Source organism: Mytilus galloprovincialis, chromosome 7 (genome assembly GCF_965363235.1).
Source record: "Mytilus galloprovincialis chromosome 7, xbMytGall1.hap1.1, whole genome shotgun sequence".
In the NCBI taxonomy this organism is placed as follows: Eukaryota; Metazoa; Mollusca; class Bivalvia; order Mytilida; family Mytilidae; genus Mytilus; species Mytilus galloprovincialis.
In genome coordinates, this window is record NC_134844.1 from 54423214 (window position 1) to 54443593 (window position 20380).

Below are 20380 nucleotides of genomic sequence, written 5' to 3' on the forward strand. Positions count from 1 at the left end.
TGTAGTCTCTTTTGTTCAGTTTTATTTTCGTATCTTTAAAAATCAAAACAAAGTATGAATTAAAACCGTAATTTTATGATTATGTGCATTAAATATTGTTGAATAAACAGCACTATATGTTCTATTTTGTATACTATTGTACATAAAAGATCCTCTATGTTAGTAAACATACTGTTTTTGATGTAATTTTCGTACAAGCAGCAGATGGCACTTTTAACTTGAGTAAAACTTATTTTGGACTTACTTTAATGAAATCTATGACTAAAGTTTGCACTCGGTAATGAAAGCGCTCCTTTGTTTTTTTCACATTATTTTACTTTTATTTTCTTTATTCTTTTTGCTATGTACACGTATGTACTGATTGTATGTCATTAATTTGTGTCCATTTATGTATATGTGCATAATTCTGCGTTAAGTCGTGATTTCATAGATTTTATCGGATAAATTTTTAAAATACAAATTTTCGACTGGAGCTGCTTGTACCGTGTACATAGTAGCAAGAAATCTTAACAGTATGAAAAAAAAAATACTAAGTGTTGGTAAACACGCGTAAAAACACAATAAACATATTTTAAATATTTTAGTTAAAGCATGTTAGAAAACTCGTATATCAAATGTTTTTCAAATTTACTACCATGTTATTTGATACCAAACTATCACATATTAACTGTCTTGTTTATTTATGTGAAAATATCAATTTGAAAACTAAAAATTGAATTTGCGAGACACATTTCTTCTTATTTCAATTGATACAAAAGGAATATTAAAATGAATGTTAAATTAACTGAACAGCTATTGTTTTATAGAAATTGAACTGTCATAAACCGACATTTTACTTTTTTTACGATCTCCATTAATTTAAAAACTTTTGTTTTCCGTCATTTTAATCTGCAATCAAACTACAGTTTAGAGAATAAGGTTACTGCGATTAGGAACAGAATACAAAACGTGATTCTTTCGGAACGTTTCGGACGATTGGCCTTCATACTTATCTGACAAAGATCGAAGGTAAAATTCAATTTCAATTTAAAAATCAAACTTGGCATTTTTGTATAAAATGACAAAAGTTTATCTAAAAAGATAAACCGAATAGTTTGAAAAATACGCTGTCATATAAGCCCATTTTCTTTGTATCCATATTTTACGAGACATTTACATTCAATAAATATCCTCAAAATCTAGAATCTGAATATAAAATAAATGTCGAAACTGCATTTATAAATGTTTTCTAGTTTTATCTTAATAAAACATATTTTTTGTTTACTATATCATACTTTACAAATATATTTATTTATTAAGTGAAAAAGGCTGGCTCTCTAAGATCAAGTGTTCTGTATACACATTTATACTTAAACCAAAGATACATGTAGATGATCTTAAATAACATTAAAATTGCATGAATCAGAATTGTATTTGAATTATTTATAAAGGTTTATATGGTCAACCATTTCGACAGGGCCAATAGTTTAATCATAAATGTCATTTACTGTCCAAAGATTTAGTTCACGGTGTGGAAGATTCATCCTATGGACGTCAGGTCCTGCACCGATTTACTTAACTATTGCAAACCTTATGAGATTGATTTGACTGGGTAATACCACAAATCTCATGGCATATGGGTTCAACTTTCGGGCACCTAGTATCATTGACAGTTTAAAAGGAAGTCTTATTTTCTAAATTTTATTTTTTTTCATTTGCTTTCTATGCATTTAGTATTACTGCCTCTTTTGTAACTTGTCCCCGGAATACATGTAGGCTATAACATGGATTTTTCTTTTTTTTTCTATTTTCACATACTTACTGCAAGGGGGTTAAATCTCATATAACCTCATTGCTTACTGTTATGTCGATACAGCTCGTATTTGAGTATTCTCGCTGAATAAGCACTAATTCTTCACTTGCTGAAGACTCAACTGGAGATGTCGAAAGGAAGAAAAAACAATATAGCATTGCTCGCATGATTTGTGCTCTATGACGACGATGGAAGTTTTTAACTACATTGACTTGATATACAGCCCTTGCACGGTGGTGTATGTGTAAATGCTCTTTTGTTCCGACGTTGGAAAGTTCCTCGCGGAAAGAACTAAATAGCCAAAAAGTTCCGGAGGAAGTTATTAACTAGTTACTTTGTTCTTCCTTTGGTTTAAAAGTTCTACCGGAACAAAGTGACTAGTTGAAACTAGTTAGACAGTTCCTTTTTGCCAAATTATTCAAAACCGGAACTAACAAACTAGCCAAAAAGTTCCAAATGAACTTATCAACCAGTCACAAAGTTCCATTTGGAGAATTGATGCAAATTAAAAGCGCAACATATTATATATGAACCTTCAAAGGGGAACGAAAATACTGATTACAAAAGTCAAAAGAAACTTATCAACTAGTCACAAAGTTCCTCTTTGGCAAATTAGTCAAAACCGGAACTAACAAACTAGCCCGAAAGTTCATCCTCATGTGGGTACTTTTAAAAATATCAATTTCAGCTTAATGTGTAACAATAAATTAAAACTTATTCCGTTATGAAGGCAACATACTGACCGAATTAACTAATTGTTCTGTTCCGCCAGAACTATTTAACTAGCTACATTGTTCCGGGACTTTTCAACTAGCTACTTTTTTTCCGGAACTTTTCGACTGCACTCGGAATAAAACAACTAGTTGGAAAGTTCCATCGGAACGAAATAAATAGTTGAAAAGTTCCGCCAGAACAAAGTAACTGACGGAACATAGTGGCTGTTACATATGGCTATTGATAAAAAGTCCTTTGAATCATAACCAGTACAGTAAAATTAAACATGTAGTACATGCATTATTTCCCAACGACTTCTCTTTCTCAAACAAATACAATGAAACCTGTTTTAAGAGACCACTTACGGGAGAGTAAAAAGGTGGTTTCTTTAGATATGAGGTCTTTTAATACAGGTTAATTCTATATGAAATGTACTACAGAGGGATCTTAAATCAATGATCCTTTGATACAGGATTTTGCTTAATAGAGGCGGTCTCTTAGGCAGGTTTGGTTGTATTGTCTCCTTAACGCGAAAGGCACTTGTTATTTTATATTTATTAAATATCAGATCTTTAGAATAATGCGATGTGTTTAAAATTCAATTTCTTTAATATTATTTAAACAATATAAACCACTTTAAACCATTTTTCATACCCTGACCTTTTAATGAACTTTTACTTTCACGATTTTCCGGTCTTGTTTTGTCTGTTGCAATCTTCCTGTGAAAGTATATACATCATTTATTTATCTCTGTATGTATGAAATGTTTGGATATTATTCACAACTATCTTATCGAAAATCCACCCAAAGTATATAACTCCATCAGTTCTATTTACATGAACGACTGGCCTTAAGTGGACAATACTGATAACTTATCGCATGGTCAACAGTCGATTTAACTGACCAATATAAAAGGTAGTGCGGCAGGGGTGTAGCTTATCAACTCCTTTGTTCATAATACGCTATTAATACCAATTATCTCGTTTAACTAGTTTTCGCCTGAACACAAATGCGATGACATTTAGTATCTTATAATAACAAGTTTATCACTTTTATCAATTTTTAATATCAATTTAAATGTGTGGTCGTTTGCTACGGTAGCACTTAAACTTGGTCACTTTTTCAATTAGGACTTTAAATTGTGTGTGTAATTTATAGCTTGTTTTGAACAATATGGCATTTGTACATAGATAAAAGGACTTGGAATAGATAGAAAATGAGTACATTGGAATATTAGTCTCTTTGATATAATTACAGTACAGTAATTGTAAGTCAAGAGTCACTCTTTGGTTGTCAATGTATAGATTTTCAGGCATTAAGGTTACTTATTATGGGAAAACAGACTTAAGATCAAAGGGAAAATTTCGAAAAATATTTGATATAAACCTTATCTTTTGTTTTGAATATATCACACAGATACAATTCTTCTGGGAAAACATTTACATACATGTTTGTATAATAAGTGTAGATACAATCAGATGTAATATAAATTATCATAAAAGTTTGATTGTTTCTGGACCTACTGAATTAAGGCTTATTCCAAATGTGAATTAACATGAGCAAGTGTCTTATGTGGAGCATGATGTGCTTATCAATCCAGGGAACCTTAGATCACTCCCCCCACACCCCCTCGTTTTTTGTGGGGTTCGTGTTGCTCAGTCTTTAGTTTTCTATGTTATGTTTTGTAATTTTTCGGTTGTTTTTGCCATTACATATTCAGCTTGTTTTCGACTGATGAGTTTGTTATTCTGTTGGTATGTTCCGCCTCTGTTTTGAAAGACATTCAACCAAACCATACTTGATGTATCTATATAAAACTTTTCCTGAAATCTAAAGTCATGGTTAAAACATTAAATTTCTTCCAAGGCAGCAACATCGGTTTCTATAATTTACTTTATAAATTTCAAAATTCAATTTTAACCAATAGTATAATACATTAGAATACTATAACGAAACAAATATAAGTCTTTTCTATATGAGAACATATACTTGGAGATAAAATTCTTGTGATGCAAACGTTGACAAAAAACTTATATAGTTACGGGTATGTGCTTTTCATTAAGTTACTTTGTTATGTTATATAAAGCTGTGGAATAATTCGCCTTTTCAGAATCTAATGCATCCTGGGTAATATTTTCAAAAGCGTACACCGAAGCGTTTTGATTGGTTTAAAACGTTATAAACAATGGAAATTCAACCAATGACGTAACGTTATTTTCACTTTGGGGTACGAACAGTGAAATTACCCATGATGCTTTAGATTCTGAAACGGCCAATTGCCAATGAGACAAGTATCCTTTGACATCAAAAGGACAAAGATTCATTGAAAAATTACAGGATAATGTAGCATTAGTTTTACACAATGAGCAAACCCATATCGTGTAGTGAGCAATGACTTTGGATGACGAAATGAGAATCAATTCAATGAACTAAACTGTTCAACAGACAACAGCAGACGACAACCACAAAATCAGAGGTTCCTCTTTGAATTACACATAGCATCAAAATTTCATCACGACTTTTCAATAGGTGACCGTAGAAACTATGACAACGATACATAACTACATTGTAACAGAGATAAATCGATACATTACAGCACAACAAATGTACCGCGGTAAGATCGATACATTACAGCACAACAAAGCATAGTGTACCGCGGTAAGATCGATACATTATACAATAACAAATGTACCGCGGTAAGATCAATACATTATACCATAACGAATGTACCGCGGTAAGATCGATACATTATAGCATAACAAATGTACCGCGGTAAGATGGATACATTACAGCACAACAAATGCACCGCGGTAAGATCGATACATTATAGCATAACAAATGTACCGCGGTAAGATCGATACATTACTGCAGAACCAATGTACCGCGGTAAGATCGATACTTTACAGCACAACAAATGTACCGCGGTAAGATCGATACATTACAGCACAACAAATGTACCGCGGCAAGATCGATACATTACAGCACAACAAATGTACCGCGGTAAGATCGATACGTGGTAAGATCGATACATTACAGCACAACAAATGTACCGTGATAAGATCGATACATAACAGCACAACAAATGTACCGCTGTAAGATCGATACATTACAGCACAACAAATGTACCGCGGTAAGATCGATACATTACAGCACAACAAATGTACCGCGGTAAGATCGATACGTGGTAAAATCGATACATAACAGCACAACAAATGTACCGTGGTAAGATCGATACATTACAGCACAACAAATGTACCGTGGTCAGATCGATACATAACAGCACAACAAATGTACCGTGGTAAGATCGATACATTACAGCACAACAAATGTACCGCTGTAAGATCGATACATTAAAGCATAACAAATGTAACACTGTAAGATCGATACATTACAGCACAACAAATGCACCGCGGTAAGATCAGTACACTACAGCCAACTCAAATTTTACTTATGTCGGGGTGTTGGACGTCAAGTTTATTTAAATTAAAATAAGTAAAACATTTTCTATAATTCACGTTTCAGTAATATTCTTTTACAATTTTATTTAGATTGCAGGTCACTGTAACTTTTTAAAATTCCTTTTTATTCTTGATTAAATAAGCCATCATATGTTTCTTAATTGTGTGAAAAAGTTTAAAGGAGCTAATATGTTGTTTTATTCGAACCAATTTATTGCTTTAACTCGTTATTATTTATATCTGATTGAGTCAATAATTTCAATATTATTTTTCAAATTTGTATCAGTTGATGTCCAGGACATGCATGGTCTTAGTGACATTAAACAATACTCAATGGTCGACGTCCTTTTTTAATTTCTAAAGTGCTAGTTTGATATGTTGTATTTTTTTTTATATTTTATTCAATGTTCGCGACAATGTTAGCACATATTAACATTGATAAACATCTATATGTTTAGCTAGAATCGTCAAGACAAGTATTAAAGTTATATATATGGGTATTTTAGAACCATTTTAGATTTTAAGAAAGTGATATACGTATTTATTTCTAATCTCTTACGATATGTGTCATTAATTATATTTTATCTTTCGCTAGTTCACGATGACAAATGTATATCTGTTTATGGTACAATTACCATGAAAAAAGGTTTAAATATGTAACGTTTATGGTCAGTATTGACCTCGAGAAAAATTTCATACCTATGTGTCAAAATTCTGTCTTAATTCATTCATCAAACTCATCACGGTAACGAGCAGGCTGATTTCATGTATGATAATAATACATTTCAACTAACGGCGCCTAACATAGCCCTAATCCATTTCCAATATTTGAATACATTAACTAGTATTTAAGGCATCCTTGTCGTTAAGATACTACGAATAATTAGTACTGCCATGTGTTAAAGGTGATTGAATTTGACTTATAATTATAAGTATAAATAATAAATACATATTTTTTTGCTGTCGGAAGTTAAATTCTTTTATATCAATCACAGGGAAATGTTTTTTTTTTTTAACGTAGGTTAAATTTTCCCTAATAAAAACCAAAAAGTGAAGTGAAAAAACATTTTTTTCTTTAAAATTTTCTTTGAAATCATTTCAAGTTTAATACAATAATTTTCAACTTCATGGCTTTAAACTGTGCATAATGCGAAGACATTTTTATGTTTACTTTTCGTACCGTCTATTAGTGCATATTGGTTCAGATTGTCTTTGGTGTATGCATGGTTTAAACTGAATTGCAACTGTACATGTTAACTGACTAATCTATTTGACAATGTATACCCAGTTGTTTTTCTTCTGTTTTACTAAAAACAAATGAAGCCATAGGTTATCAATCAATCAAGTATGGATAATAACTATTAGGTTATAATTGATATAAATAGTAGTGCATGTCAGAATTATTGCTATAAACATATCTAATAATTAACAAATACTTTCCCAAAAAGTAATCTTCACTCGAGGCATGTACAAATTTACAATTTCCATGAGAAAAATGACTTGTTGTCCTATATTTTATGCAAAATGTGACCAATTATAATTTATAGTTTAGCCTTTCGTGTCCAGAAAACGTATCACATTGGCGCCTTTAGTATTTCCTTACCTAAAATGCACCTTTTACCCCAATAAATTATAATTTTCACACCTACTGTCATTTTACAACGGGACGTTTTGTTTTACGACTTTGTTATGTTAATCATGTATGTCATTGATAAATGTCTTAAAACATATGTTCTGGTAATTTTTAAGTTTTTGTGGCGTGCGGTCTTGTCCAGAAAATGACTTTGAAGAGAATAAATTGACGTATATCCCATGTTTTATTGCCACAAATATTAGGAATGATACTAAATAAGCAGAATATCTCCAAATGGTTAGAGTTATTTTGTTCTGGGGTTGTTTTTTATGTACACAATTGTTATTACTTGTGTAGGTACGTAGAGTCAACCAAGTACTAGTAGTACTGTTGTTTGCTTTAGTGTGAATGCACGAAATAATGTTACGATTGATTAATGTGTGGTTGCCTCACGTCCAGTGGTAAATATTTCACGCATACTCAGAACAAGAACACAAGAACTGTTAATACAACAAGTTATCGTCTGCAAAAATTGTCAACGTTTTGGTAAACAAAATTAAGCTCATTTAATGGCGACCTTTTGCTCGGGAAATCTAGGTTATCATGCAAATTGAAATTACCACTTGCACCATCAATGAAACTCATTTTAGCATATCATTCCCGAAACGCCAAAAAAGGGAAACTTTCATATTTTATTTCACAAGTGTTGTCTTTTCTGAATCATTGAAAGCAAGTAATTTTTATCTTTTTGGTAATTATAAATGATGTCTCTCTTGCTAATGTATCTTTGGATGATGGTCAAAGAAGATAATCATAATAGTCTATAATGATATATATCATTAAAACGAACATAAGAACAACACCCCAAAAACAATCTAAGGCCTGTTTTAGCAAATGTATGTCTATGAATTTATCAAAATGATAAACCAATCGGTAATAATCGGTTTCTGGTGGCCGATACATTAATTCCACTGGTCATTACTTAGAATATACTAGAATTGTGAAGGTCTAGAATCATATGCATGTCTCTGTCTAAACTATAGGTATCTTTGATATTCACTAATTATGTTTTTTGTAATTTTAAGTTGAGTATCGCACAAAATGCATACTGGATTTTTAAACAGAACCACATTTTTAAATGTCCGAGTTGTCTAAATGTATTAGCATACCCGTTTGTTGTTTTCATTCACTAAACAATAATTGCAGACTGATATAAGCTTGTATTTCAAGTTATGCAAATAAGATGCTGAAAACTTTTAAGAAATATTTATAATGAAATATAAGATATATTTTTATGTTCGAAATCGTCCATCTTAAATTCCTGATGTGCATTAAGTATAAAAGATAACTTACTCAACCTTAAAATTGAAAATTTATTACGTATTTGATAAAAAGAGAAGATACTCACACGAGATAGTCTATAAAATTACACGTTTGAACAAATTCCATCGTTCATTATATGCAGATAAATTTTATAAGACCATTTGAATAGAGGAAGGAAGCGCCCTTATTAATTAGTTGGGAATCATCTCAAAGGTTCTTTCTTCAAAGATAATTCGTACCTAGGTTTGAGAGATCCGACAAGTTTGGATGATATGTAAAAACTTCAATTTCATTTTTTGAACTTGTAAAATAAGTTAGATTTATGGTGTAAAGAGAATCATAAAACTTATATTTTTAGAATTATGATGAAATTTGATCACCATAATGACATAAATTTAACAAAACACAAGCACGTTCATAAAACATTTTTTTCATATTCTCACTTCTACCGGGTATTCCCATTTGAAGACTGATATGATACATAATACTATCAAGTGACCACAAAAGTAGTAGAAAATAAATCTGTTTTTCTAGTCAGAAATGGAGAAATAGATACTTAAGGAAAAATAGCAACTACAAATCAAAAAAAAGACCGACCAAGATAGTCAAAAGAAAAAGAAAAAGAGAAACATAAAACAGTCCATAATACAGTATACATATTGAAATAAAATTATTTAAAAACAAGACCTCGTCAACACACAGAGTGAACCTGGAAGCTTCGAAGGGTCTGCTATGTCTGTTCCACTACTGACATAAGTCTTTTTGCTCATGGCAAGTAAATGTAATAAGGTAATAAGTCACATTCATTGCTATTATAAAATACCAAGATATGAACATGTTTATCTTATATTGTTTTGTCGTTTGGCTACCTGGCATTCATACACAATTTGCATCAAATGCAGATTTGAATACACAATTTGCATCAAATGCAGGTTTGAATACACAATTTTATTTAGGAGCCATCTGAGGACCATATCCGGGTTCGGAATTTTCTCGCTGCGTTGAAGGCCCATTGGTGGCCTTCGGCTGTTGTCTACACTTTGGTCAGTTTGTTGTCTCTTTGACATATTCCTCATTTCCATTCTCAATTTCATTTGAACCCTAGTTCTTAATTTTAGTATTCTTCGTGTATTTGAGTTAAGAAATTGCAGGGTTTGTTTTTGTCATTACTACGACTACTTTATTTAATTTGTAATCAGTTGTTCGAGTCTTATGCTGTCATACATGAAGAAGAAAAAAATGAACGCGACACATCCTCTGTAGAATGTTGACAACTCTCCTGCACGCTTGATTTTTATTCGTGGTGAACTCTGGGTAATATGTAATATTTTGACTTGAGAGTCTTGAAATCATCGATGGCCACAGAGTACTGACATACGAAGCAGATGACTTCATTACTGCAGTATTTTAATTGAATATAAAGCTATGCAATTTTAAGCATCTATCATATTATGTTTTAAAACATCTGATACTGTTTGAAGGCATTAATACGTCATTTCCTCTGTAGGACATTTTTATTTCGTACTCCTGGCTCCGTCTCCCGCCATCATGAAAACTGAACAGAGGCTTTGTGTCACATGATCCACGAGAACCATCAGAAAAGGTCATCACGCCCAGCCATTTATCACTCAAAGTGTACATTTAGGAGGTCACGTGAGAATGCCGATCACATTTTAACAGAAGATGAATACGCTTTAATTTGGAAGATGATAGGCTTAAAATTGATATTCATAAACTAAATTTGGAGTTTTTTCATGAAGTCGTTGTATCGTTGTATATTATTTAGATCATAATCTTGATTTGTTGGGCTATAATTAGGTGGTAGTTCATGTGTATGCTTGTTTTTTGCAATTTATGATTATCTATATTACCTTTTTGGAATATAAATGTGAAATTTGGTAACACTACATGACATGCTGCCATTTTTTCATAACAATTTTAGAAATGTCGTTAGAGAGGTTGTTGTTTTAAATCTCATAATGCTTTGTTCCTGGACGACATTTCAAATTTTTCAAAATATATTTCACAACAGCTGTAAAGACGAAAATGGGCTGATTGTCACTTCTTATATTACGCTATTACACTTAGTATCTAGTTTTAAATGTTAAAGAGAACAATTTACCCCATTTAACATAAGAACCTATATGTGTAGAGTAATATCCTATAAAGTATGATTATATTACATTTGTGAAATTTTATCATTTGTTTATTTTTGTTATCGTTTTTTTCACAAATGAGTTCATTACTCTATAGGTTTTTTTTTCGTTTCACTGCAAGTATCATTAAATAATATGTAAAATGTACGTTTCACTGCAAGTATTATTAAATAATATGTAAAATGTACGTTTCACTGCAAGTATTATTAAATAATATGTAAAATGTACGTTTCACTGCAAGTATTATTAAATAATATGTAAAATGTACGTTTCACTGCAAGTATCATTGAATAAAATGTAAAATGTACGGTTTACTTCAAGGGTCTTAAATTTGTATAGCTACAAATGTACGTTTTACTGCAAGAATCATGAAGAAATAGCTAAACCTGTATGTTTTACTCCAAGGAAAATTTAAAACGGAAAGTTCGTAATCAAATTGCAAAATCAAAAGCTCAAATTCATCAAACAAGACTGGTGCCTTTAATAAGTAATACATTTTTGTAGCCATAAATGTATGTTTCATTGAAAGTGCCATTTTAAATTCATAGCATAAAATGTACGTTCTACTGCAAGTGTCATTAAGTAATAGCTATAAATGAATGATTATAATATCTACAATGTACGTTCTACTGCAACTGTCTTTAAGTAATTTAGCTACAAATGTCAACATGCCTTACATTTTGATATTCAATTTCTGTTTAACATTTTGCAGATACGTCTTCCAGGAATTTAATTGGTTTCATCCGATGTGACATGTGGCGTGATGGTTGACGCGCTTGACTTTCAATCTCGATATAGCCAAAGGAAAACGGGTTTCTAGATTCTCTCTGACTATTTTTTTGGAACTGACGAGTCATTTAAATTTTCGGAATAAATACTTAAACATTTATGTTGAGATAGGAAATCAGACGAATTTCATAAGTCGGGAAATGGACAGATGAGGAGCAGTCTAATGAACTGGCAGATTTTGAATAACTTGAACAAACCAAAAATTCCCAATCCAGAAAAAAATAATCTTTGATTTTAGTGAATGATATAACATTTAAGATACACCTACTATACTTATTCACCGATTTTTTTCTGCATTTTAATTAGGTTAATATTTTTAACCTTGGGTAAAACATGTAAACCAAAACATTATGGCTACTTTTGTTCTTGTACTTCCTGTAGTCACGGAATGCCAGAAGTGCGAATCGAACATACTTGATTTGATAGGGAAATGTGTTTTGATTACCAACAGGGTAATACGACCTTCTTCAATGAGCAAAACATACAACATATAATAAGCAATGATTGGGCCGGGATGAGAAGAGAAATAATTCAAAATTCAAAACGATAATCCTGGTTTATACTAAATCAAAAACCGAAAAACATTTGTCAGAAAGAAACAAATAACAACTTGATTGAAAATTCCCGGATTTGGACATAAAGAATGTTAGGAATATGACAGTTCTTGTCAATTCGTTTTTGATGCGTTTTGTTAATTGATTTTGCCATGTGATTATATGGACTTTCCGAATTGATTTTCCTCTAAGTTCAGTATTTTTGTGATTTTACTTTTTAGGTGCGCTTTCAATCCTCCTTTTACATGGAACAGGTACACATGAACACATACAGTAAAGAATGAACTGTAACAAATAAAGAATTTGTTTTCCACAACGGTCACAAAAAGAACCTTTGAATGCCTGAATGCACACGAAGTAAGAGAATCTGGTTGTAAGAGTTGAGAGGCAATTTCCTGTTACAGATTCCTTTTAGTTCAGGTTTTTTTTTTTTTTTTTTTTGGATAGAACAACTTATTATTCTGTTTTTGACTGTCGAAAAACCCGGCATGACACTCCATACAGCCATTGTCGCACCGGTTAACCATGACATTTGTTAAAATTAACACTGGTTTGGTTTTTTTTACCTTTGATTCATATGTTTTTAATTATTAAATGAGATTTGAACATTCCTTAACAACTATAAAATGCTTTAAATTTATAGAACAAGTATTAAAAAAAAAGGATATATGTTGGTTTTTTTAATTTAAAAAAAGAATCACTAGTTCTATTGAACGGACTGTTTGAGCTTTAGAATTTGCCATTAATTTTGATGATCTTTGATGAGGGGGGATAGGACCTTTATCGGGACTCCGGGATCGGGTGTTTTTAAGCTGGGGATTTCGGGATTGACCCTTTCGGGATCCGGGAATCCTTTTTTTCGGATTTCGGGATGTCGGGATTTGCTTTATTTAAATTCGGGACCTCGGGATTTCGTTTTTTCAAGTCCGGGATTTCGGGATCAAGACCCCTCCTATCCCTCCTCTTTGATTAGGTACTTTCCATTTTGAATTTTTCTCGGAGCTCGGTATTATTGTGATTTTACTTTAAAATTACGATCATATAGCTTTCAAATATATATATAGATTATTCAATACTAAAATAAGCTATTAATAAAAAATATAAATATTTATAGCAAGAAATCATCATCCTTTTCCAAACGGTTGAAAATGATCTTCTTCTTATAAATTTACTTATTTTTGATAAAAAAGAAATCACTGGCGAGCAGTAGTTATAAGGTATTGAAACAGTTATGAAATAAATCATGATTTGAAAATAAATATAATATTTTTGCAGATAATAACACGATGGAAAACAAAAATTACGCAATACGACTAAGGCAATGAGTGGTTTACTTTTTTGTCTTTCAATGTAAGATTATATCATATATGACTGTTAATACTGTATGTCCTTGACAAAATATTTCATAACAATTTTTACTTACGATGGGTGTATACCCATTTACCTTGAAAGAGACAAAACCATAACAGTCAAACCTTTGTGCATCATGTCCTAAATCAGCATCTAGTATCGTTTTAAAATTTGTTTCATTTTAATAAGTTTCATTTTACGGATAACTGGTATTTTATTCATAGGTCCCTGGGTTTGTTAATTTAATTTTGAAGGAAAAAATATCCCGTTGTCAAATTTGATGTATGACGTTTTTGTTCGTGATTGTGAACTAGTGTATTTTTAAAATTTTCGTTGAAATGGTATAATTATAGATGATATTGCGTTATAATGGAGCACATTTTGTGATTTTTATGGCGACTTATGTCCCAAGGTTAAATCACTGTTATGGTAATTACTGAATGATCGTACATTAAAACCTAAATATTTTGAATTTTATGTCCTTTAATAAACAACACTTGGTACTTGTGAGTCCATTGACCGGGTTACTTTTCTATATACTTTCATTTAAAATAGATTCAGATGAGCTGTAAACACGTATACATGGTTCATTTTCTCATGTGGCCCGAAAACACAGTTATTTCGTTGTGCATTTCTTCAGGAGTCGGTTTCACAAAACAACTTACGACTAAGATTGGTCTTTAGTCATTCACAAAGTAGTATACTTACGATCAATCTTAGTAGTAAGTTTTTTTGTGAAATCAACTCCTGTGCCCCCAATTTAATTTAAAAATCAATTCCATCCGCCTTCTTATCAATTTGTTGCATAAAATATCAATTATGAATAAATTTGGAAGGTATACACTGTCCATCCTAGGAACTCTAAACGACGATAACTGCGACCCTGGGGACCATGTATATGAGTTTAAAAACCGCTCCAATTGATCTCTGCAGCATATACACAATAGGTATTGGTACTTTTATTTATTGATGACAAAAAGTAGCATTTCATTAAATTTTTAAATGTTTTCGTAATATCAACTTTTTGAAATAGTCATACAAAAAATCCAATTATGTACCCTAGTAAGAATAAGTTACATTTGCGTTTAAAAAAACTCTTAAAAGATACCAGGCTTTGTTATTTTATACGCCAATTAAATGACCCTAACGTAGCTTACAGCTATATGGTGTCATTAAGTGTATGTATATATACTTTTAATCCTACACGAACGCTTTAAACCCAACAAACGTCTACCTATGAAAAAGTGACCGATTTTGACATTTCATCATTCGGGATAGCTACCGGGAATAATTGTTTATCTTTAATAAATGAGCAGCATCTTTCTGAAGCATAAATAATAATTAAATTTGCATATCTTTAAAAATTTAGGATCGTCTTATTATAAAAGAAAATATGTGTATTGGTTTATGCTGTCACTTTTGACATATAAGGCATGTCACTATTATGTTTATTTATATCATTAACGATAAAAATGTTTTTCTTTGATCCAATGTTAAATATGTTGTATATTCCTCAAGCTCATAGACGTTAAAGGAGCTTGTACTTTTAAGGACCTTTGATTTGCTATTTGGTGTTCACATAATTCTATTATTAGATGATCACAAGCTAAACTAGAGGTACTGCGAGCAAAGTTAAAAAAAATAATAATAGCAATACCTTTGCAAAGTCCGTTATTTGATGGCTATATATGGTAAAGATTTTTAGAACATATTCAATAGTTATGATAAGTGATTTAGGAGGAGACGTCGCGGATACTTTGTACGATATGGGTCTTTCTCGCGGTTGAAGGTCAAAGATGACCCATATTTACTTAACTGCACGTCATTTGACCTCTGGTAAAGTTGTCTCATTTGTAATCATTCCATGTATTGTGTAGATATGACGGAATCCATGTCACCAAAATGTAAACCCGAAAAAATCCTTCAAATTGAGAAATGAAATAAAAAGTATAAAAATACACCATATTAGAAAGATTCTATGACATTTCACACAAGTCTGATAAGAGGACCAGGAGCGGTTACAGAAAAAGCAGCGATACAAAAGGATGGACTAACCAACAGACGGACTAACTACCACATCAATATATGACACTCAGTCGGAGGTACATTTAATAATAATTTAATGTTAAATGTAACACGTCTTCTGATTGGCTGATAGTGTTTTGCCTATCGGCTCATAGACATAAATTTTTCATATGACCGTGACGTCATCAATGTTTTTTTCATGATTTTCTCTGGCTTAAAATGGAATTAAGAATTAACTTATAAGGGATGACTGTAATATGTTTTCTGTCTATGCAAAATAACATAAAAATTTGGTGCACACTAAAAAATAACCCGCTATGCTGGTCATATACAGACAAAATATTATATTCGTTCCTCAAATGAACACACAATAAAAGAGGGACGAAATATACCAGAGGGACAGTCAAACTCATAAATCGAAAATGAACTTACAACGCCATGGCTAAAAATGAAAAAAGACAAACAGACAAACAATAGTACGGTCAACCAACTCGTGATGGCGTCCGTAAAATTTACGAAGGGATGATTTCAACTACACCATTTGGAACTCTTGGTTAAATAGCTTCCTTGTGAGCAGCAACCCTCTATCAAGAAAATCATGATAGGAAATACAAGCACGGGAATATCGTATCACTTGGAAGATATATACCCCGTACGCAGGTGCTACTGGAATGTTGCTACTTAGAAATGGAAAGTTCACAATTGAAAAGCTGAAATAATCTCTTTTGTCGTAAAGTTTTCTTTTCAACCGACCCTCATTGTCAATTTCTAGATGTAAGTCAAGATATGAGGCCGACTTAACTGAATCTTTTGTATTCTTTATCTCTATTTCAATTGAATAGATGCGTTCAACATAGTCACCAAATTTTGATTTATTTAGTGAGAGAACATCATCTATATAGCGGAAAGTAAAGTTAAAGGATAATGCTAACTTCTTATCTTTCTTCCTTCAATGGTAGATTATTCTGTAATTCTCTTTAAGAATTTTACGAATAGTGGAACGGTTAAAAAATCACGATACAGAAACACAACGAATGGAATAACTAAAGGACAAATATATGCTAATTTGTTTGATAAACGCCCGTGAGACAACAACCCAACAAAAATTTGAATGGTATTAAAAATTAATTCGATAATTGATATAGACGAATGTCTGCATGCTTTTTACCAGCTCGGTATGAGCCATGTATGGTCAGATCATATGCTTTTGTACGTCATACGAGTTAGTACTAACTTTTTCGAAGGAAATCATGACGTCACAATATATTTTCTTAATAGCACGAAAGCCCATGAGACGTGGATATGTTTTGTTATCTTACCTCATATACACTTCTAGGAATACCAATAGTTAAAAGAGAACACGTGGGAACAGTGCATACTTTAAGTAAGTCAGTATTTTGATATATGTTGCAAGAAAAGCCAGGTGTAGATGGAACCAAAGTAACACGGTGTATCTTAAATAAATGTGTGTTGGTCAACAACTTGAATATTTGCCTATCTAATATGCAAACGATACGCTGCTTGCGTGGTTATGTCATACCTTTATCATTTAAAGTGTCAACGATATAGATGTAAATGTAATCAATAACACAAACAATGTTTTGTTTTGAAAAAGGCACGTGTGAAGATCAGCTGTCTAACAAACAGATGTACAAGAACAAAATGCTAACAAACATCATTTTCACCATTTGTAGAAAATAAATCATTTACAAGTACTTATTTAACCTTCAAAAGGTTACAACAGTTTAATACTATTATATTATATAACTTAAATACCAACACACAAAACGCCCGACATTTAATCACAACCTATCAATTTCAAGATCTTGCTTAAGTAAGAATAAGGACTGAACATTTGCAAACTACTCAATACAAAATAAGGAGAAATGGTAGGATTGCAAATGAGAGCAATTCACCAGCCAGAGACCATATGACTAGATATCAAATCAATTGTTTTAAAACGTGATTGCGATACAAAGTGAAAACAGCTAAATCTTTCAAAATCATCAAAAACCAACATACCTTAAAAAGCAAAACTTATACCATATGACGTTAATTCGACACGAAAGAGATATAACCTTAGTTTTAGTGTAATCAAACCGTTTGGTTCTATACGAGGAGACAATTAACACACGAAAGAAGGTACAAGTGCATTATTACCAGTTTAGAAGACAGTCGCCCCCATTTGTCAGAATCTATAAGAGACATTCGACAAAATCAAGGAGTTACCAGTTGATCATTTTCTATTTGTCTATTCAAGACACCATCTATAGACAATGCTATTTTGTTAGAAACTAAAATCTATATATCTGAAGGAGATACATATTGGTTATATATTACCAGGATAGATGGTAAACCATCTCAAGGAGGGGAGAATACATCAGATATTATGAGAGAATAGAGTAAACATTCTAAAGGAGATAACAATTCGCCAGATTCTATAAGAAAAGACAGAAAATAAGCAAGTAAAAGAGAAACCAATACTTTATATCGTATAAGAAATAAACAGTAAATTATCGTCAGATACTTTAAGACAGTAAATCATATAAAGGAAATAACAGTTCGTCAGATACTTTAAAAAAAGACAGTAAACCATCTAAAGGAAATAACAGTTCGTCAGACAATTTAAGACAGTAAATCATATAAAGGAAATAACAGTTCGTCAGATACTTTAAGACAGTAAATCATATTAAGGAAATAACAGTTCGTCAGATACTTTAAGACAGTAAATCATATAAAGGAAATAACAGTTCGTCAGATACTTTAAAAAAAGACAGTAAACCATCTAAAGGAAATAACAGTTCGTCAGATACTTTAAGACAGTAAATCATATAAAGGAAATAACAGTTCGTCAGATACTTTCAAAAAAGACAGTAAACCATCTAAAGGAAATAACAGTTCGTCAGATACTTTACGAAAAAAACAGTAAACCATCTAAAGGAAATAACAGTTCGTCAGATATTGCACGAAAAGACAGTTAACCATCTAATGGAAATGACAGTTCGTCAGATATTGTAAAAAGGACAAGTAACCATCTGATCGAACTATATTTTTGTTAGAAGCTTTAGGAAAAAACTATAAACCATATAACGGATATATTAATGCTACGATACTTGAAAAGGAGTCAAAACAGTGAACCAGCTCAAGGAGACACTAATCGTCAAATTCTAATGAAGACAGCAAAAACAGTTAAAACAAATTCTTCAGATACATGAAAACCAAACCTCAATGGCGGACAATGATATTCACGAAAGAGAAGGCGTGAACTCATCGAATACAAATCATTTTAACCTTCAAACATTCCGCCGCCAATCAATCGATGAAAAAAAAACAAACGTTATTTCGTCATGGAAAAGTGCACAGTATCGTCAGAATGTTAACCACAATGGCGGACAACGGGAATTTGCCGGAGACAAATAAATTTAACCAGCCCCCATCCCAACCCAACATTCAGACGCAAATCAATCGATGAAATATAAAAACCTTATTCCGTCATGACAAAAAGTACTATATTTTGCAAAATACAGAAACAAAACTAATTCTAATGTCGACGAGGGTAGGGTTTCTATCTTCATGCATGTACACTTCAAACAAATATTATTTTTGTTTGATCAGGTTCTATCTAGGAGTAGATATAAGTATGCAAATGTAAATTCAAATTACATCTTTCCCCTTTTACTAGTACGTTTTCATTGCTTTACGCTGAGAATATCTCATAAGACATTTTATTGCATCAGCGTCGAACATATAGTTTAATATAACAAATGCTACGCGAAATATGGAGTGGAACATAACTGTTAACACAGAAAGAAAACAGTCTGTTAACACAGGAAGAACACAATCTGTTAACACAGGAACAAAATAATCTGTTAACACAGGAACAAAACAATCTGTTAACATAAGAAAATTATCTATTAACACAGGAAGAAAACAATCTTGTATCTTAAACTTGACAATTTTTTCTATCGTTTTGTTAGATAGCTCCATATAAGTATAAAATAAGGGAAATGCAAAATAATATGGTGTAAAGAACATTACAAAAGCCAAAACCAGAATGGAATAAAAAAATGTATAGAGGGCAAACAATATACAATCTTTTAGAGTAACAGTGTCTCATTGTTTTCGTTTATTTCTACTGAATTCCGATCGTGTAATGTTTTCATTTTAGGGGTATTTTTAACATTACCATATAAGCAGGAGGTGTGGTAAGCAATAAAACCAGGTTCAACAATATTTTTCTATACATGTCCTGTACCAAGTCAGGAATATGACAGTTGTTATCAAATACAATTGAAAATGGAAATGGGGAATGTCCGTTTCTATGTTTTCTTTGTTTTTGAAGCAGTTCAGTATTTCTGTTATTCCATTGATTTTCACTAATAGTTTTATGTGTTTTCCTCGGTTTTGGTTTGTGAGTCACCCGGATTTGTTTTCGTTTAATCGAATTATGACTATTGAAGAGCGACATACAACTATTGCCTTTATCAAATTCAATGTCAGATTCTACATGACAATCTCCATCTTCGTATTAGGTTTAACGTTCAAACAGTTTCAATTCGAAAACCAGTGATGACAGTCTTGCATCCAAACCCAAGAATTTTCATCAAAATGAAGTTGAATAGAATGTGGACTTATCTCCTGCACCA